A 20,673-nucleotide genomic window follows, 5' to 3' on the forward strand; every position below is an offset into this window, starting at 1 on the left:
TATTTTGTTAATTTTTTGTTAATATTGCTTTTGTTAATTTTGATCTGTCCATTGATGAAACTGGGTTGTTAAAGTCCCCCATTACTGTCGTATTAGAATCTATGTTTCCCTTTAAATACATTATCATTTGTCCTAAATACCCAGACACCCTGTAATTGGGTGCATATACATTTGTTATACTCACATCTTCCTGTTTAATTGATCCCTTAATCATTACATAGTACCCTTCTTTGTCTCTTTTAAAAGGTTTTTTAAATTTAATTTTTTAAGTTATACAGGTTTAATATATTTCATATATACAAATTTAGGAACATAGTATGATTTCATACCCTACCCTTTCTCCTCCCCACACACTCCAGTGCTTCTTCCTCCTCCCTCGTGAAATCCTGTCTTAAATCTTACCATGATCTATTTTCATTGTGCTTAATGATCATATAGTTAACCCTACTTTAAGTAATAGAGTGCAACAAACAGTATGAAGATAAAGAAAAAAACAGAATAAAGCCAAATTAAAAAAAAAAAAAAAACATTCCTCTATAGAAGAGACAAGGGTTATAAGCAATCATCAAATCTCAGGATGTCTGTTTCAGTCCAATACAATACATTTCAGGTATGCTATCAGCTACATGCTATCTTTTTGGGATTGGCTTATTTCAGTCAGTATAATGGATTCCAGTTTGACCATCTTGTTGCGAAAGATAGGATTTCTTTTTTTACAGCTGACTAGTACTCCATAGTTTATATATAACTGTAATTCGTTTTCCAGTCAACAGTCAATGGACATCTGGGTTGATTCCATTTCTTTGCTATTGTGAACTGTGCTGCAGTGAATATGGGGGTACAGATAACTCTTTCATATAGTTATTTCTTTTGGTTTGGATAAATTCCCAAGAGTGAGATGACTGGATCATATTGTAGGTCTATATTCAGATTTCTGAGATATCGCCATACTGTCTTCCACAGTGGTTGCACCAGTTTACATTCCCACGAAGAATAGATCAGGTTACCTTTTCCCAACATCCTCACCAACAATTTTCATTTGATGATTTCTGTATGCAAGCTGTTTAACTGGAGTGAGGTGGAACCTTGCTTTGATTTTGATTTGCATTTCCCTTATGGCTAGTGATTGTGAGCATTTTCATAAGTGTCAGTAAGCCATCTTAATTTCCTCTCTTGAAAAATGCCTGTTTAAGTCTTTTGACCATTTTTTCACTGGATCATCTGTTTTGTTGTTGTTGAATTTCTTGAGCACTTTATATTTTCTGGATTTTAACCCTTTATCCATTGCACAGTTTGCAAATATTTTTTTCTCCCATTCTGTCAGTTGTCTCTTCACTTTGCTGAGTGATTCTTTTGCAGTATGGAAGCTTCTAGGCTTGATGTAACCCAATGTGTCGATTTTGGCTTTGATTGTGTGCACTTTTGGGGTCTTTTCCAAGAAGTCTTGGCCAATGCCAATGTCTTGTAGAGTTTCCCCCATGTTATCTAATGACTTGGTGATATTGGGTCTTTGATCCACTTTGAGTGGATTTTTGTGTAAGGTATAAGGTAGTGGGCTAGTTTCATACTTCTGCACATAGAGATCCAGTTTTCCCAGCACCATTTGTTAAAGAGACTCTCCCTGCTTCGTGGGTTGATTTTATCGACTTTATCAAATGTAAATTGGCTGTGGATGCATGGATTGATTTCTGGAGTTTATATGCTGTTCCATTGGTCTACAAGTCTGTTTTTTGTGACAGTATCATGCTGTTTTGATCATAACTGCCCTGTAGTATGTCTTGAAGTCAGGTATTGTGATGCTTGTTTTTGTTGTACAAGATTGCTTTAGATATTCAGGATCTCTTGTGTTTCCATATGAATTTCAGCATAATTTTCCTTAGATTGAGAAGAATGTCCTTGGTATTTTGATTGCCATCACATTGAATCTCTAAATTGCTTTTTGATAGTATGGAAATTTTTATGATGTTGATTCTTCTAATCCATGAACATGGTAGATTTTTCTGCTTTTTAATATCTTCTATTTCTTTCTTTAGTGTTTTGTAATTTTAAACATAGAGATCTTTGACATCCTTGGCTAAATTTACTGCAAGGTATTTGATCCTTTTTGGAGGTATTGTGAATGGGACTAATCTTAAAAACTCTTTCTGAGCCATGACATTGTCTGTATATACAAAGGTTATTGATTTTTCTGTGATTTTGTATCTTTCCACGTCACATACTCTTTTATGAGTTCAAATAGTCTCTCAGTGGAATCTTTTGGATCCCCTTTATCATGTCATCTGCAAATAGAAATAGTTTGATTTCCTCCTTTCTAATTTGTATCCCTTTGATTTTTTTTTCTTGCCTAATGGATTGGCTAAAATTTCCAGGACTGTATTAAATAGCAATGGTGAGAGTGGGTATCCTTTTCTGATTCTGGATTTTAGGGGGAATGCTCCCAGCTTTTCCCCATTCACTAGGATTCTGGCTGTGTATTTGTCATATATTGCCTTGATTATGTTGAGGAATGTTCTTTCTATATCCATTTTGCTTAAGGTTTTCATCATGAAAGGATATATTATTCTACCAAAGGCCTTTTCTGCATCTATTGAGATAATCATATGGTTTTTCTTCTTTAGTTTGTCAATGTGATGTATCACGTTAAATGATTTGCAAATGTTGAACTGTCCCTGCATACCAGGGATAAATCACTCTTGGTCCGGGTGAATGATTTTTCTGCTGTGTTGTTGGATTTGATTGCAGTGTATTTTGTTGAGGATCTTTGCATCTATGTTCATCAGGGATATTAGTCTATAGTTCTTTTTCTCTACCACTTTTATTTACTACTTTCTTTACTACTACTTTTATTGCAACTTTTTCTGGTTTAGGAATTAAGACAATGCAGGCTTCATAAAAAGAGTTTGGGATGGTTCCTTCCCTTTGAATTGTTTTGAATAGCTTGAGAAGAAGTAGAATAATTTCTTGTTTAGATGTCTGGAAGAATTCAGCAGAGAACCATCCAATCTTGGGCTTTTAGTTGTTGGGAGGGTCTTTATTACTGATTCAATTTCCATCTTGGCTATTGGTCTGTTTAGGTTCTATGCATCTTCAAGACTCAATTTTGATTGGTTCTGTGTTTCTAAGAATTTATCCATTTTCTTGGGGTTTCCTAATTTGTTGGCATACAGCTCTTTGTAGTAATTTCTGATGATTCTTTTTATTTCTGTGTTGTCTGTTGTTGCATTTCCTTTTTCATCTCTGGTTGTATTGATTTGGGTCTTTTCCCTTTTTTTTTGTTAGTTGCACCAATGGTATTTCAATTTTGCTTATTTTGTCAAAAAACTAGCTCTTCATTTCACTGATTTTTGAATTTTTTGTTTCAATTTTGTTTATTTCTTCTCTAATTTTAATTATTTCTTTTTCCTACTAATTTTGGATTTGATTTGTTGTTGTTTTTCTAGTTCCTTGAGATGCATTAATAGCTCATGTATTTGGTACCTTTCCAATTTCTTCATGAAGGTATTGATTGCTATAAACTTCCCTCTTAATACTACTTTTATTGTATCTCATAAGTTTTGATATAATATGTTGTCATCTTGATTTATTTGTAGAAATTTTTTTTTATTTCTCTGTTGATTTCTTTTCTGGCACAGATAGTCATCATTCTGAAAGAACGTGAAGGCAAAAAATCACCCAGTAATCCAAAGCAAAAAATATTTATGGGTAAATATCATGGCAAAGTTTTTAGTTATCTATAGTGACCTTGAATGTAAATGGCCAATATTCTCTAATTAAAATATACAGTTTCTTTGTGTAGCCATCCTTAAGAATTTTTTGTAATACTGGTTGAATAATGACAATTTTTTTCACTTTCTGTTTGTTATGGAAGGTCTTTATATGGGAACTTTGCAGGGTACAGTATTTTGTGGTGACAGTGTTTTTCTCTTAAGACTTGGACTATTTCTCTGCACTCTTTCCAAGCCTGTAGGGTTTCTAATGAGAAGTCCTCTGTGAATCTTATTGGAGATCCTTTGAGTAATCCAGCATTTCTCTCATGTACATTTTAGATTGTTTTCTTTATGTTTTACTGTTGATAGTTTGACTATAGTGTGTGGTAGTGAAGATCTTTTCAGGTCATGTCTATGAGGGATTCTTTGTGCTTCCTGTAATTGGACATCTATTTCTTTTTCCATATTGGGGAAGTTTTCTGTGATTATTTCACTAAATAAGTCTTCTAATCCATTCTTTATTATCACATCTTCAGGAACTCCTAAGAGCCATCTGTTGGGTCATTTAATAGCATCCTTTAAATCTCCAACACTGTTTTTAAAAGTTCCAATTATTATTATTATTCCTTCTTCTTCTTCCCCTTTTTCTTCCCCTTCTCCTCCTTCTCCTTGACCAAAAAAGTCCCAAAGATTTGTCTTCTGGCTAGGATATTCTTCCTTCTGCTTCTACCTCACCAACTCTATTGTTAAGGCTTTCCATAGTATTTTTATTTGACACATTGAATTTTTCATTTCTAGTATTTCTGGTTTATTTCTCTTCAAAATCACAATTTCATGGGAAAAATTTTCATCCGTGTACCGTATGGATTTCTTTAACTCACGATTTTGCCTCTCTTTGTTTCTGAGTGATCGTATGATTCATCTTGAATTCCATCTCAGGCATTTCATCAATCTCTTCATCTTCACATTCTAATATTGAAGTGTTGTTGTGTTCCTTGGGGTGGATTGTGTTGTCTTCCTTATTATTTCTTGAATTTCTGTATTTATTTTTAGTCATTTGTGGAAATACTTGTTGGTTTTCTCCTTCGATTGTCTGCTCTTCCAGTGAATATCCAGAGGCGTATTTTTGGGGTGGCTATGAAATTGTAAGCACTCCAAAATGGGGCGAGTATTCAAGCTGGCACCTGAGTTGAGTGTGGTAGATCTCTTGTTAGCAGAAAGTAGGGTGTTCACCTTTGTTGGCATAATAACGCCCTCACTTCCTCTCTTCCAATGTGATCAATGTCTAGGTGCTAGTCCACCATGGGTGCAATAGTCATCTGCACTTCAGCATGAACCACACAAACAATCTGAACAGTCCTCATGCTGAGCATGGATCCCACTCAGATACCCACCCCAGGCAATCAGGGAGCTTTGAGCTTGTGGAGCCACATACAGTGATGGTCCAGAGACCCAGCTACATCCTGTATCCTCTTGTGCATTTATATTCCCACAGTCTCAGCACACTAGGATCCCACAGTAATGGCATATAGAGGACCCACTCCATCCTACTAGCCTGTCCCATCCTGGGAGGGGAAGATATGTCAGAACCATCTGCCTATAGGTGCTCCACCTTGGCTGTTTGAGCCCCAGAACCTGTGATACGTTGATAGGCTAGGGGCACCTCACAGTCCTACATGGGTTTCTAGCTCCCTGTCAGTCCTCCCAGCAGACAAAAAAAGTCAGTGGGGAACACAGATTTTTCCCTCTGGTAAAATCTCTGGATCACATGGGTGCAGAAGAGCTGCCAGCCGTAGCTCCTGCTCATTTCACAGTGGTGTCTCCTCTCCACTGGTTGCTGGGTGAGCACACTCGAGCTGCTGCTGCCGCTACTGCTGTCAGGATGGCATCTCTTCCCTGCCATTTGCTGGGCCTGTGCACGAGAGCTGCTGTAGGCACTACTCGTGTCCAAAGTGGCACCCACTCTCTCTCAGCCAGTTGCTGGGTGCCATTGGCTGGGGGAGGTGGAGAGAGAGAAATGTGCCCCCTTTTTTCCCTAGGTTAGCTGATATCCTGTCCCCCTTAGGGTTCCTGGATGGACTTGATGGCAGTATAGTCTGCCAGGCTCTCCCTTTGGCTATACCACCAGTAGCATGGGCTGCTGCAGTCTGATCTCACCTCTTGTCCAAAACTGGTGCTTCTTCTCACTCTTGGCTGCTGCGGTTATCTGTTATGTCTGTGTTCGTTGCTGTGCACCCACTCCTTCCACACTGATCGTTAACGTCATTCTTCCTTAGATTTTCCACTGCAGTGTTCTCTCCAACTCCCCCTGGAATGTACTTCCTCCACTTTTTTTTTTTTTTTCCTGTTTTCTCCTATCCTAAAGCAGCATACCCTTTCCCCTATTCCATCATCTTGGAATCCTAATTTTTGAAGCCATTATGACTTAGGAACTTGAAACTACGTATTTCTCTCTCCTGATACTCAAAATGGTAGCAGGTATCTGCCTTAAGTGTTCATGTTCTGATAGAAGTGCAGTAGTGTTGAAATGTTGAGATCATATTTATTAGAAAATCTGTTTTCAGAATAATCATTTTTAATGTTTGTGATACGAATGTCAGTGATTAAAGCACAAAACAAAAATGAAAACTTCTACAAGAAGTTGGCATGCAAAGCATTATTGGAGGCCTGACTTACCTAACACAGAGAAAATATATTTAAATCCTCATGAATTAACATATGGCAGAAACTTACAGTCTCTGTGTTACTAGATGGCCGCCATACAGGAGTTTTTGCTGTGCATAGCATAGGCACAGTAACTTGGCATTTCCTATTTTAAATTTATCAGCAACCAATAACTATTCTTTCTCAAGGAGAAAATTATATTTTCTACAGTGTAATAGCTTTCAAGGATCCTTTGCTTTGACTTATCAGTTGGCTAGAAGGAAAAAAATTCAGAATACTCATTTCTGTGCCTCAGGCACACAGAAAACTGAGTCTATTTCCATGAAAAATAACTTTAAAATTATTCAAATTGTTGAAGTGTCCTCTACAAAGAGAAGAGAACCATTTTTAAAAATCCATTTACCTTCTTTTGTGAAATGTCAGATCAATTTCACCTGTCAATGAGGGTAATTTTATTTTCAATACCAGACTTGTGAAAACCTCTAGACCTTTAGTCATTGTTAGATCTTTAGTTCTTAAATGTAAAATAGAGAAATGTCAGCTTTCATTTGGTTTTCACTTAGTCATAACAATAATCAGAGCTATTTATTGCAAATGTTAGGGCTTCTATTTTTTCCAAGCTCCACTGAACTTTTATTCTTTCTTGAATACCCAATAAAAGGAATCTGTTCTGCAATCCTCACTGAATCCCTGATTCAGAATATGTAGTCAATGACAATCTCGCCCAAATGCTTGTCTTGAACATTGTTTTAATTTTTATTTTTTAGCTATACTTAAAGTATGAGTTGAAATAAATAAAGTGGTGAATATTCTGCCCCATTAGAACAAAGAGTTTTTATCTTGAGTAAATACAGAAAATGTGACAAACTATCTGTTAGAAGATATATTTTTCCCAATTTCTATTTTTCAAAGCATGATTTCTGAATTTAAACCAATAACACAGACAGCATTAGATTTGATTTAAATGGTAAGGAAAATTTGGGGAGAAAATTTTAATAGCTCTAGGGTCTATAACTATTGTATTAGCTCTTGCCTTCTGGTAGGAACATACATACTATAATTGTACCATCTTAAACATTAACAGGCAAAATTATATACTACCCTCTGAAAAGAAAATTTCACTTTCAAGCATGACTTCATCCATTACCCAACTCATCCCCTACTTCCCAGGACGGGTACATTGTCTTGTCAGTACACATCTGTTACATGATGGAACAGGGCAGAGGGTGTCACTAGACATCTGTAAAATAAACATTTTTTAAAAAATAATGAGCATTGTTTTCCAAACTGGCTTTTTCCTATTGGTGATTGTGTAAGTTTTCTTTGAATGGCTGTGACCAAAACACTCCATATTTAGCACATAGCCAATTTTCCATTTCATGCAGAGTAATAGATTCCTAATAGGTTGGACTTCCACCATTAGGTTAGACAAAATTACACAAATGTCATATTATAGAAACCTGGAGTCTAATGGGTAGAAACTTTTCTGGAAACATTTTTGAGGAAATGATATACCTTACCTGAATTGTTATCCTTTAGGTGCTTCAAATACAATTTTGTGTGAAGAGGGCCGACAACTCGGGTACACATAGCTGACATTTGAAGTGTTAAGTGCTGGACAAAACAAAGGCAGGTGAGGGCATTGTGGGGAAACTAATGGGATAGGAGCAGAGATGCTAACCCAGGGTCCTAACTCTTCCACAGTCTCTGTGAGGGCCTCGAGAGTGCTGGAAGTGTTGTGTGTATGTGTTTGCAGACATTTCCCTGCGCTTTCCTGCCGCATCATTCTTAAGATTTTCAAAATGTTCAGAATTAAGAGAGCTTATGAGAGAAACATCTGAGTAAGAAAAGGAAAAGGTTCTCCTAAATCAATGTGTTGAGGAATGATTGAAGCTTTTCTGCAACTGTCAGAATCTACCTGTTGGCATCAGTTGCCATGACTTTTTTAGCTAGTTGATGAGAAAGCATGTACCTTCATTATACATTTTGAGTTACTGAAAGTAATCACACACTTGTAACATGAATGTAAATAAAAATTGAATATGATAAACCCATCTAATCTTGTTTTAAGCCATTTTAATTAGACTCTGTGCAATGGATTACCAAAAACTACTTATTAAACTGTAAATTTTAAAATAAGCACACACCTTGAAAACTTTAAGAAACCCGTCTGCAGCTGAAGTATCTTATTAAAAACAATAATAACATCTACAAATATTATAGATCAGGTGAATTCATTTTATTTTTTAAATGAAGATTGTTATTAGAGTGTAAAGAGGACATAAAATGAATAGAAAAATCTTAGAATTTAAGCATATATATTAAATATATTAATTAATGCTAAGTTTCCATTAAGAAGTTTTCCTTTTCATAAAAGCTCATAATTACTTCTGACATATCAGTAGATAAGGTCTGGAAGTATTCTCCTCTCACAGAAAGACAAATAGTAAGCATGTAAGTGTACTAATGCATACCACAAATCTATGTGGCATTAGGTGGTGTGAAGTAAAACAAGAAAAAAACAAAAACAAAACAAGATACAAAGGGGGACAATGGATCAATGAGATCAGAACTCATTTACTTCTGTTTACATGACAAGTGCTAGAACAAGGAAATGACTTTATTTTTGCCAGATTTTGACTATTGTAGACCTGGTAGAAAATATGCAATGCATATGGAAAAGGTAGTCAGATTTAGAAATTTAGTGGTATTCTAACATGCACATTTTAAGAATAAATGATACTGATTAATCAAAAATTAAATTGCAAAGAAATCAAAGAACAGAGGCCTTAAAATATCTAAAACACAGAAATTATAACTCATGTTTCACAAATTACCTTTAAAATATAGTTAAATCATATATTTATTTCAGAAAACTGATGCACGTTTGAACAGTGTCAAAATTTGCTCCATTTCATTTATTTAGAAATTCATTCATTTATTTATGAAGGAAATAGATATCTTAATTCAATTATTTTATGAAACACAGTACTTGTGATCATGGACTTCACTTCTATTAGATAGATAACATTTTGAACTTAATCAGTATCCAGATATCTTAACCCTGTACTACCTTAACGACTAAGCCATTTATTCTAATGATACTAAAGAGAACACTTACTTCATTTCTCATGAAATTATCTTGGTTGATTTTGGCTGATGAATGGAAGTTATACATTTATGATTTATCATTTGTTCCTAATTGTCCACATTTATATCTACATCCTTTTTCTATACATTTCTATATTTCCCTAGATTTTAATATTTCTCAAGTTGAAACACATAGGCATCCACCTACAATAATTTTTATTTTATTTAGTATGTCTGGTTAAAAAGAAGACATGCTGAAAGAAAGAGTTAATTTTTAAAATTCATCTATTTGTTGAATATGTTGGGCAGGTAATGTGAGACCAACATGAAGAAAACCCTAGTTTCAAAATACCTGCTTTAAGGTGAGAGTGACAACATAATAATAATATACAAATATTAAAATAATATATAAAATAATATATAATATATATGTCATATCTGCAGTTCAGTGCACACAGTATTTGGTATATGACAAACAATAACTAACTACTAACATGATTATAAAAACATCACAATTAGGCATGTTAACACAAAGATCTCATATATGTAAAAAATCTAAATGTAGAAATTGCATGGAAAACTTTTATGATCTCATTAATGCAAAGAGTTTAAACCATTTAATTTCTGTCTAAAGTCAAGAAAAGGGCCAGAGCTCTGCCTATGAGGTTGTGAGGATGAATACAACAAATTTAGGAGATAATTTGAGAGAAATCATCCAGTTTTTCACCACTGAGAACACATGAGGCGAAACCTAATAGGTACCGATGTGTGCTCAGAAACAGAGTGTGAAACAAAATGGAGCAAGGGCAGCCTGGGGTCAAGAGGGAGAGACACGTGTTCAGAGTGGAGCTTGAGAAGGGGACTGACCTGGAGAGGTAGCCCATGAAGGTAGGGCTCAGAGTGGCACTTTGATCTATCCTTCTCCATCTGATGCTCGTTTAAAGGTTGTCCTTCTAAAGCAAAACCAAATAAGCTTCTTGAGTATAGAAACAGCAGATTGAAATGTAAATTGCCAGTCTTTTTCATTAGGCCTCTTTTGGTTCCTTTTCTGTGTGGGAAGTAGTGACATGAAAAGACACATGGAAAATTCTAGAATGCCGCCCTTATTTTCTTTGAACTCTTGCTGCTGCTGCTATTACCCCTTAGAGATGGCTATGTGCTCTGTGGGCTTTACCTATCTTAACCCTTTTTATCTTCATGAATATTTTATTATTATCCCCATTTCAGAAATGAGAAAGCTATGTCCCAGAGGTGTAAAATCCCAGGATCTGATAACTACTAAGTGACTAAGCCCTGTTGTCTTACCCCAGATTCTGTGACCTAAAGTTCTTTGATATCTTACCTCTTCCAAGTGGAGTTCTAAGAATCCTGTTATCATGGAGACTTAGGTTCAAATTTGAGGAAGTGGCCAGAATGCTAAGTGTTCTTAGAAAGACCCCTCCAACATCTCCTCCCCATCTCACCAAACACTGGCCTCCCTGCCACAGATGCTTTGTCTCTTACTGTGGCCAGTTTCACTTCTAGGATTCTTAGGTGATGGGGCTGAAGAAGAGGAACATGTCACCTTTGTTCCAGTGCCTACAGAATTTATTCTTTCCCTAAAAACATCCCCAATTCAGAATGCTATGTTTTCCCACAGTGATCATTTTCCAAATCATCTTGTAGTAACAATTTGCCAATCCCCAGTCATTCACCTTACCCTGCTCACCCATCACTCTCTCCAATACCCTTCTGTCTTGGTGAAATCAATGTCAACACTGGTGATCTTTCCTCAGATCTAACCTTTTACTTCCTTTGCCTTTTTGCCACAGGTCTTGAATTCTGTCCAACCTCATCCACTCATTCCCTTTGTCACAGCTTGTGATAATCTTGTGATTATCATTACAAATCTATATTGTAAAGTTAAGGCCCAATACTCTTTATCTTCCACCTCTTGTCCTTCTAGTTCTTTCCCTGTATTTCCAAATTTTAACTGGATCCCAGATACCCTAATGCTCCCAAATCACCTTTCCCCTCTTTCCTCGTACTCGTTTTTTTTCTCTATTCAGTTTTTCCCATGGCTTTTCACTGTATTGGAATAGACCCTCAACTCTCTTGCTCCTCTTCTTGTTGTTACTCTCCTGGTAAAACTTCACCCTGGTATAGGATAGAACCAGCATAGGGTGGAGACCAACACATGACATACTGGCCAGTGTCTCTGATTCATAACTACCCAACTTCAAGGTACATTGGATCCACCCAACCATGCTACTGACAGACTAGTCCACTAACATACTCTCTTCAGTGCTGGCTTCACATCTTTCCTGCTCTCCTCAACTCTGCAACACTGCTCCACAATTCTCATTCTCAGTTGATGACTCTGCTTTATGCCTCACAGAGAGAAAATAGCTTCAGCAAGGGAAAAGAACTTCCATCAGCTCCTTCCAAGGAACACCAGTTGATTCTTGGCTCATCCATATCCCTGTCTTCTGCCATGGGTGAGCTGTTGGTGCCAGATCTGCATTCTTCCTCTGATGTAAATGCATAACTCCCTAGTTTTCCCTGCACTATTTGCTCTCCTAGATCATTCCCACCAAGATAAATGTATGGAGGGACTTCTCTCTAAAAAGGGAAGTCTCCCTAGTACTCAACTATTTTTGCTCCCTGCTTTTCATTCTTTTTACAACCAAGTTCTTCTCAGATGTCTTGTGTTCACTGTTCCCATTTCTTATGGGAATTGTATTCCTTCCAGCTACTGAAACCACTTTTGTCAATGTCACAAGATGACCTCTGTCAGTGTCACTCAATGTCTTTCAGATTAAATGGCTTTCTTTCTCAAGTCTCAACTTTAAGTCTCAACCCTATCTTACTTGACATGACTGCAGCATTCAAGGTTCCAACTCTGGCCTGGATTAAGATGGTGGAGTATGGAGGGAGCTTACTCCTACAGTCTAGGAGAAGATAATTTAGAAAAAGTGGAGAGAGTACAGACTCAGGGAAGAGTTAGGGAGAAAACAGCAGAGGAATCTCCATGCAAATTAGAAGGACACTGTGGACTGACGTGGAGGATGTGGATGTGCACAACTCAGGACCTCAGCAGCTGAGAGCCTCGGTACCAACTTTGGAGAGATGAGGCCAGACTTCAGCAGCCCAAACCGCTGGTGATAAAGCTGCAGGAAGAGCCTGTAAGGAAATTGGCTTGGAGCCCTGTGGGAGGTTGTGTACCTGCCAAATTAGAGGAGACAAAAAGAGGAGCACATTTCTCTCCACAATAACCCTGCAATAGTATCCTGTAACAAACAGATAGAGAGCAGGCACCATTTTGGACATATGTAACAGCTGTTCTAGCTCGTGTCTGTGCCCAGCAACCATCCAAGTGGAAATACCTGAGTCTGGCAGGGAGAACAGACAGGGGTCTGGATGTCTGTGACTGTGGGAGGCTTGTGTGCTGGGACTGTGAAAATACTGAGGCTGAATGGGAAGGCTCAGGGTATAGCTGGTACTTTGGGCAGTCACTGTGGTAGGCTCCACATGCTCATGGCTCCCTGGTTCCCTGGTGAAGGACATTTCTGAGGAATCTGTGCTTACACCAAGAACTGCACAGATCCTTGTGTGGTTCTTGTGGCAAGGCAAATGAATATTCTACCTATTGGGGCTAGTGCCCAGGCACTGGCCTCCTTTGAGGAAAGAAGGTGAGCTGAGTCTATGCCAACAGAACAGAACCAAACCTGTGCTCTAATTAAAGAGAGAGAGAGAGAGAGAGAGAGCAGATTTACCATGCCCAACCTGGGTGTGACTTTAGACACTCGCTTCACCCTAGAGCTCTAAACAGAGCTCACTGACCACCACATACCTCTAAGTATTCACTGAATAATGTACACTCCACTAATCCATTTAGTCATAGTCGGAGATAAAAGCTGCCACAGAGAAAAAAAACAAAGAAGAAACCAACAAGTATCTCCACAAGTGCCAAATAATAAATGCACCAGTTCAAAAGCAAGAATAAGGAAGACAACATGATGCCCTCAATGAACACAACACTTCAATACTAGAATGTGAAGATGAAGTGATTGAAGAAATGACAGAAATGAAATTCAAAAAATTGATCTAGGATTACTTAGAAATAATCAGAAACAAATGCAAGAACTAATGAAATCTGTACATGACATGAAAGAAAATTTCTCCCAAGAACTTTAGATCCTAAAGAGAAATCAAAATGAAATCTTGAAAATTAAAGATTTAATAGAACAAATAAAAATGCAGTGGAGAGCCTTAATAACAGAATTGGTGAAGCAGAAGAAAGAATATCCAACCTGGAAGACAAATTTCAGGTAATTATACAGTCAGACCAAAAACAAGAAGAAGAAATTAGAAAACTAAAAAATACTGTTGGGAATCTATAGGATACTATCAAATGACCCAACCTATGGGACCTAGGAGTTCCTGATGGTGTGGAAAGAAAGAAAGGATTAGAAGGCCTTTTTAAGTGAAATAATAACAGAAAATCTCCCTAACTTGGAGAAAGAAAGGGATATCCAAGTACAGGAAGCACATAGAACTCCTAACAGATATGACCAGAAAAGATCTTCCCCATGAAACTTTGAAATCAAACTCTCCACTGTAAAGCATAAAGTAAAATTCTAAAATGTGCATGAGAGAAATGCCAGATTACTTTCAGAGGATCTCCTGATTTAGGTTCACAGTGATTTTCTCATCATAAACCCTACAGACTAGGAGAGAATGGTGAGATATATTCCAAGTCTTAAGAGAAAAATCTGTCAAACCAGAATACTGTACACAGCAAACTCATTTATGAATGAAGGTGAAATAAAGACCCCTCCCATAACAAACAGAAATTGAAAGAATTTGTCACCACCCAGCCTTGCAAATGATGCTTAAGGATCTGCAGCACACAGAAAGATGGTCATCTTATGGAAGAAGGTGAAGGCAGAAAATCTCCCAGTAAAGATACAAAGGAAATCCAGAGTAAAAAATAGGAATATTTATGGAAATATTGCAAGGCAAAGTTGTTACTTGAATGTAAATAGTCTCAAATCTCCAGTTAAAAGACAAAGACTGGCTGAATGGATTAAAAAACAAAACCCATCTATGTGCTGCCTACAAGAAACACATCTCACCAACAAAGATGCATGCAGACTGAAAGTGAAAGGATGGACAAAGGTATCCCATGCTAACTGAAACAAAAAAAGAACTGGTGTAGCTATCCTCATATCAGACAAAATAGACTTTAACACAAAAACTGTTAAAAGAGAGGCAAAGAAGAGCAATATGTAATGATTAAGGCATCAATTCAACATGAAGATGTAACTATTATAAATGTATATGTACCCAATTATAGGGCACTTGGCTAGTAAGAAACTATAAGAGATTTAAAGGGAGACATAGACTCAAGTACAGTAGTAACAGGGGACTTTAATACCCCATTTTCACCAATGGGCAGATCAACCAGACAGAAAGTCAGCAAGGAAGCAACAGTTACTTGACACTAGAGACCAAATGGACCTAACAGATTTCTACAAAACATTCCGTTCTAGAGCTGCAGAATAGACATTCTTCTCACCAGTCCATGGAACTTTCTCTAGGACTGACCACATGCTAGGCCATAAAGCAATTCTCAGCAAATTCAAAAAAAAAATTGAATAATACCATGAATCTTCTTGGACTGCAATGGAATGAAGCTGGAAATCAGCAACTCAGGAATCTCTAGAACATATGGAAACACATGGAGACTGAATAACATGCTTCTGAATGAACAGTGGGTCATAGAAGAAATCAAGAGAAATCAAAATTTCTGGAAACAAATGGAGACAATAATACAACATATCAAAATGTATGGGATGCAGCAAAAGCAGGAAAAGTTTATAAGAGGAAAGTTTATAGCAATCAGTACCTACATGAAGAAATTGGAAAGGTACCAAATAAATGAGCTATCAATATATCTCAAGGATCTAGAAAAACAACAGGAATCCAAACCCAAAAGTTGTAGGAGAAAAGAGATAATTAAAATTTGAATAGAAATAAGCAAAATTGAAGGAAAAAATATAAAAGATCAGCAAAATGAGGAACTTTCAAACAGAAATCAACACACAAAAATGCTGGAGAGGATGTGGGGGAAAAGGTACCCTAATCCACTGTTGATGGGAATGTGAACCATAAAGACGCTATGGAAGACAGTATGAAGATACCTCAGAAATCTGGGGGATGGCACTGTGGTGCAGTGGGTTAACACCCTGGCCTGAAGTGCCGGCATCCCATGTGAGTGCCGGTTCGAGATCCGGCTGCTCCACTTCCCATCCAGCTCTCTGCTATGGCCTGGGAGAACAGCAGAAGAAGGCGCAAGTCCTTGGGCCCCTGAACTCACTTGGGAGACCTGGAAGAAGCTCTTGGCTTCAGATCAGCATATCTCTGGCCATTGCGGCCAATTGAGGAGTGAACCAGCGGATGGAAGACCTCTCTATCTCTCTCTCTCTCTGCCTCTCCTCTCTCTGTGTAACTCTGACTTTCAAATAAATAAATCTTTAAAAAAAAGAAATCTGAATATAGACACACCATATGACCCATCCATTCCACTCCTGGGAATTTACCCAAGGAAAATGAAATAAGCATATGAAAGAATGGTCTGTACCCCCATGCTTATTGCAGCTCAGTACACAATAACTAAGGCAAGGAATCAACCCATATGCCATCAGTTGAAGACTGGAAAAAGAAATTATGGGATATGTACACCATGGGATACTACACAGAAATAAAAATGAAATTGGTCACTTGCAACAAAATGGATGAATCTGGAAAACATCATACTTAGGGAAATAAGCCAGTCCCAAAGGGACAAATACCACATGTTCTCCCTAAACTGTGATAAATAATAGAGCATCTAAAAGGCAAAGGACAGAAGTGAAACTGACACTGAAACTGACACTTTGAGACACAATGACTTGAATAGCTCTTGTCTTGACTGTTGAAGAACTTTTTTTTAATATTTATTGAACTCTTCACTTAACAGAGTTAATCATATATGTATAAAGTTACTTGAGTATATATCTTAGTAAAAAATAAGTGAAAATAATAGAGGGAGGAGAAAGAGGGTTGGGAGTGTGGGTAGGGGTGTTTGCATGGTGGGAAGAATCACCATGTTCCCAAAGTTTTAATTATGAAGTTTATGAATTATGTAATTATAAAGTTGCATACATTCTTGTGGAATTACTTTAAGGGTACAGTTTAAATACTTTCAATGGGACCCCAAATTCCCTTAAACTAGGTGGTAAAAATACCATTTTAAGTGTTAAAGTGATCCTGTGGATAGGATTAGTGTTAAAATGATCATATAGATAGGATTAAGTGCTAAAGTGATCAAATAAATAGGATTAAGTATCTGGTAATAATAAAAGTTATAATAAAAAGGAGTGAATGCTCCAACATGGCAAGTAGTTCATACAGCAGACTCATAGAATAATAATTGCTTTAAGTAGCAGTCTGATGTCAGAATCAGCCCTTAAGGCTTTCTGGTCAGGCATGGAAAGCCAAGACAATGTGGCAAAAAATGCCCTACATGAAGGACCTCTGTGGGTGAGACTCCAGTGGAAGTAAATGGTCATCAAAGAAGGCCTTTCTCTGAATGGAGGAGAGAACTTCGACTTTGCATGTGGACTTGTCTAAATACTGATGGATTTTGTGGCTTCAAAAAGCTTCCATAACCTAGGCAGCTCATGTCAAGTGCCTTGGGTGATCACTGACGTCATACATAGAATGTTAATTGTTAAATTAGCAACAGGAGTAACTGTGCATTAATTTCCCATGCACGACCTCTGACCTCAAAGAGTTGTATAATGAGAGTTAACAGTAAAATTTGTTCTCAAAGATTTATTTTGTTTTACTGTATTAAACGAACAATATTCTTATGTCTCATAAGATTTAGTTATGCCTAAGTGTCCAGCTCCATTATTTGCTTTCTTAGTTGCTTCATTAATTAATGATAAAACTTGTTCTCAGGGATGAGCTTTGTTTGAATATGTGAAGTGGAGGATAAAAAAGAAGATTTCAACTCTTTGTTCCCTATTGAGATATTTTCCTATCATCCTTGTCTGTATTGTAAAATCAAAAAACCTGGAAAACTGAATATTTTTACAACACATGAAAGCAAAGCCTGGTATGAACACTGTGTACTCTTTCCTTATCCTACTCAGGGGTAGTGCTGACTTATAATGAGTTTGGTAACAGGGTAAGCCTCAGACTTTTCTTTGGGTGCTGCACAATATAGGGTTTGTTCAAGGATACTATGAAAATAGTTGTGGCCTTGGAATAGGGTTCTACATTTAAAATTTAAGCAGAAGTTTTTTTTTTTTTTTGTAAATAGGAGTATTTTGATTTTTGATTGATTGTAGACTAACTTTTAAAAATATTCATATTATATTTACAATAGTAAAAGTAAACATTTAACCTATGTGTAGTCATATAAAGTCACATTTTCAGGATAGAGTATGTATTATTTCTGCATGAACAGTTCAATTTCTAATTATACATATATAATCTATATATTTATATGTAGGTGTATATATATATATATATATATATATATATATATTAGGTACATGGTAAGTGGGCATTGTGAGAATCTTCATAAAACATTTGTTCCAAAGAGTAATACATTAAGAATTATTATCTATCTCTAAGGAGAAAAATTACCTTACACCTATGACTGTCTTTATACATGGAAACAAAATATATTTAAGTGCAATATATTGTAAAATGTTATATTTTATTCTTTTTGGTTACATTTACAATATAAAATGTCAAGTTATGAAGGAAAATTCAAATAATTGATTTATTCAACAAAAACATAAAAAAGATATTTTCCAGGAAATGTTCTATAGCTGTTTTTTAAGGTTTATTTATTTATTTTGAAAGTCAGTGTTACAGAGAAAGAGACAAAGGGAAAGACAGAGAGAGAGAGATCTTCCAACTGCTGGGTCATTCCCCAAATATCTTCAAAGGCCTATGTTGGGTCAAGTTGAAGCCAGGAGCCAGGAGCTCCTTCCAGGTTTCCCACATGGGTAGCAGGGGCCCAAACACTTGGGCCATCTTCCATTGCTCTTCCCAGGCCATTAGCAGGGAGCTGGATTGGAAGTGGAGCAGCCAGTATATGAACCAGCACCCACATCAGATGCCAGCACTGCAGGCAGTGGCTTTACCTGCTAGGCCATGATACCTAGCCCCTGTTCTGGAGTTCCTAATCTTTTTGAATTGTTAAACTATTGTATATAGTAGTTACTACTATAATCTGCATTACAGAGAGAGAAGTCAAGGAAGAGAGAAGTAACTTGTCCAAAATTACTCATATTGTAAATTGGCTCTGCTCATTTGTCAACCAAACCAATATGTGTCCCTTCTTCTAATCAAAAGCTAATGCAGCTCAATTTATAAATGAATATAATTATTTTAAAATAATTTGATTCAAATTAAATAATTTACAAGTAAATTCTAGTTTAGCATGTTAGGTCTATCAGCTAAGCAATCTAAATTAAAATTTTGTTTTGTTTACATCTCAGTGAATAAAACTAGTGAAAAAAAGACTTTAAAATTGCTACATTATTTCTCAGTCTAAAAGACACATGAAGTGATGGAGAAGGCAGATTTCATTGGTAGGAACTAGGATAAATAAACATTTTCCACCATTTTGCAAGGGAATATTTAGTCTTATTTACAACATTATAGAGTAAAAACAGCTTTCTTTAAATTTTGAAATTATACTTATCATTACTCAAAATATTTATTTTAAAAGAGATGAGTTTTTATGACATCTCAGCACCAATCCTGTTTATATTGGAGACCTAAGTTGGATTGAAGATAAGATTGAAATATTGTGTCCAGGACCTGAGATCTCCCTCCACACTTAGTGGCAACAAGCAGTTCTGCACCTTTTACTGGCCACAAAGGCACAGTAAGAGGTATCCTTCCACCACAAGGCTTGGGGCAGGAGCCCTTTTTCTCCCCCTAGTCGGATACTGCCTTTGTCCTCCTGGAGGCACCAACTGGCCAATGTGGGGTTGTGTCTTTGGCTCCCTACCACAACACCAGCAAGGGCCAGAAGGAACCACAGAAACACGAAAGAGACCAAAACAGCCTTGACAGAGGTGTGACAGCTAATTGTCATTATACCTACAAGGCCACAAGAGTAATCCAGGAACTATAGGTGGTTGCCCTCTAAAATAAAATATTTAAACAGAACCCAAGGACTCTTAAAATAATAGCCAAATTGTGCAAAATACAATACAGTCAATTTATATCAACATTAAGGTTAGTCAAATGGTGGAATTATCTGGCATGAAATGTTAAACAGCCAATCATAAAAACACTCCAATAAGAAATTAAAAATTTTGTTTGAACAAATAAGCATAAAAACTACCAGCTAGTAAATATTAGTATCAAAAAAGAATCAAATGGAAAATACAGGGGCCAGTGCTGTGGCATAATGGGGCAAATCTGCCTAAAATTTCAGCATTCTCGTTTGAGTCCTGACTGCTCCACTTCTGATCCAGCTCTCTGTTTATGTGCCAGGAAAGCAGCAGAGGATGGCCCAAGTCCTTGAGCCTCTGCAACCACATGGGAGACTTGGAAAAAACTCCTAGCTCTTGGCTTTAGGCTGGGCTACCCCTGGCCATTGTGGCCATTTGGGGAGTGAACCGGTGATTGTGAAACTCTCTCTCTCTCTCTCTCTCTCTCTCTCTCTCACATGCACACACACACACACAATGTAACTTTGCCTTTCAAGTAAATAAAATCTTTTTAAAAGTCTAGAAAAGAGAAACTACAGAACTGAAAAAATGTAAAAATACAATGCTGGCTGGACAAACTCAATAGTTGAGGGAAGATGAGAGGATTAATCATAGCATGTGAGTACACAGCCATAGGATTTTCTCATGCTGAACAGCAGTAAACAAATAAACTGAAAAAAAGTATGATACAGCCTCAGGACCTATGGGGAATAATAACATAATGTGACAGTCACATCACTTGAGTCCCAGAAAAAAAGTGTGTGTTGAATGAGAATTAGAAGTGACAACTCAAAACTTCCTAAATTTGCTTTAAGGTGTAGCCTTTAGATTTAAGAAACTGAGAAAACTCCCAAATAGGATAAACTCAAGTTCCGTGTCAAGGCTTATCATAAGTAAACGTCTGGACACTGATGTCAATGAAGACTAAAAGCAGAGGGAGT

The 20,673-nt window shown here is 36.9% G+C and overlaps 1 protein-coding gene across 1 annotated transcript in view; it reads left to right on the plus strand.

Annotated features, from left to right (window-relative positions):
* C6H8orf34 (chromosome 6 C8orf34 homolog) overlaps positions 1-20,673 on the plus strand; it is a 491,602-nt gene that overhangs the window by 179,312 nt on the left and 291,617 nt on the right.

Source organism: Oryctolagus cuniculus, chromosome 6 (assembly GCF_964237555.1).
Source record: "Oryctolagus cuniculus chromosome 6, mOryCun1.1, whole genome shotgun sequence".
Taxonomy (NCBI): Eukaryota; Metazoa; Chordata; class Mammalia; order Lagomorpha; family Leporidae; genus Oryctolagus; species Oryctolagus cuniculus.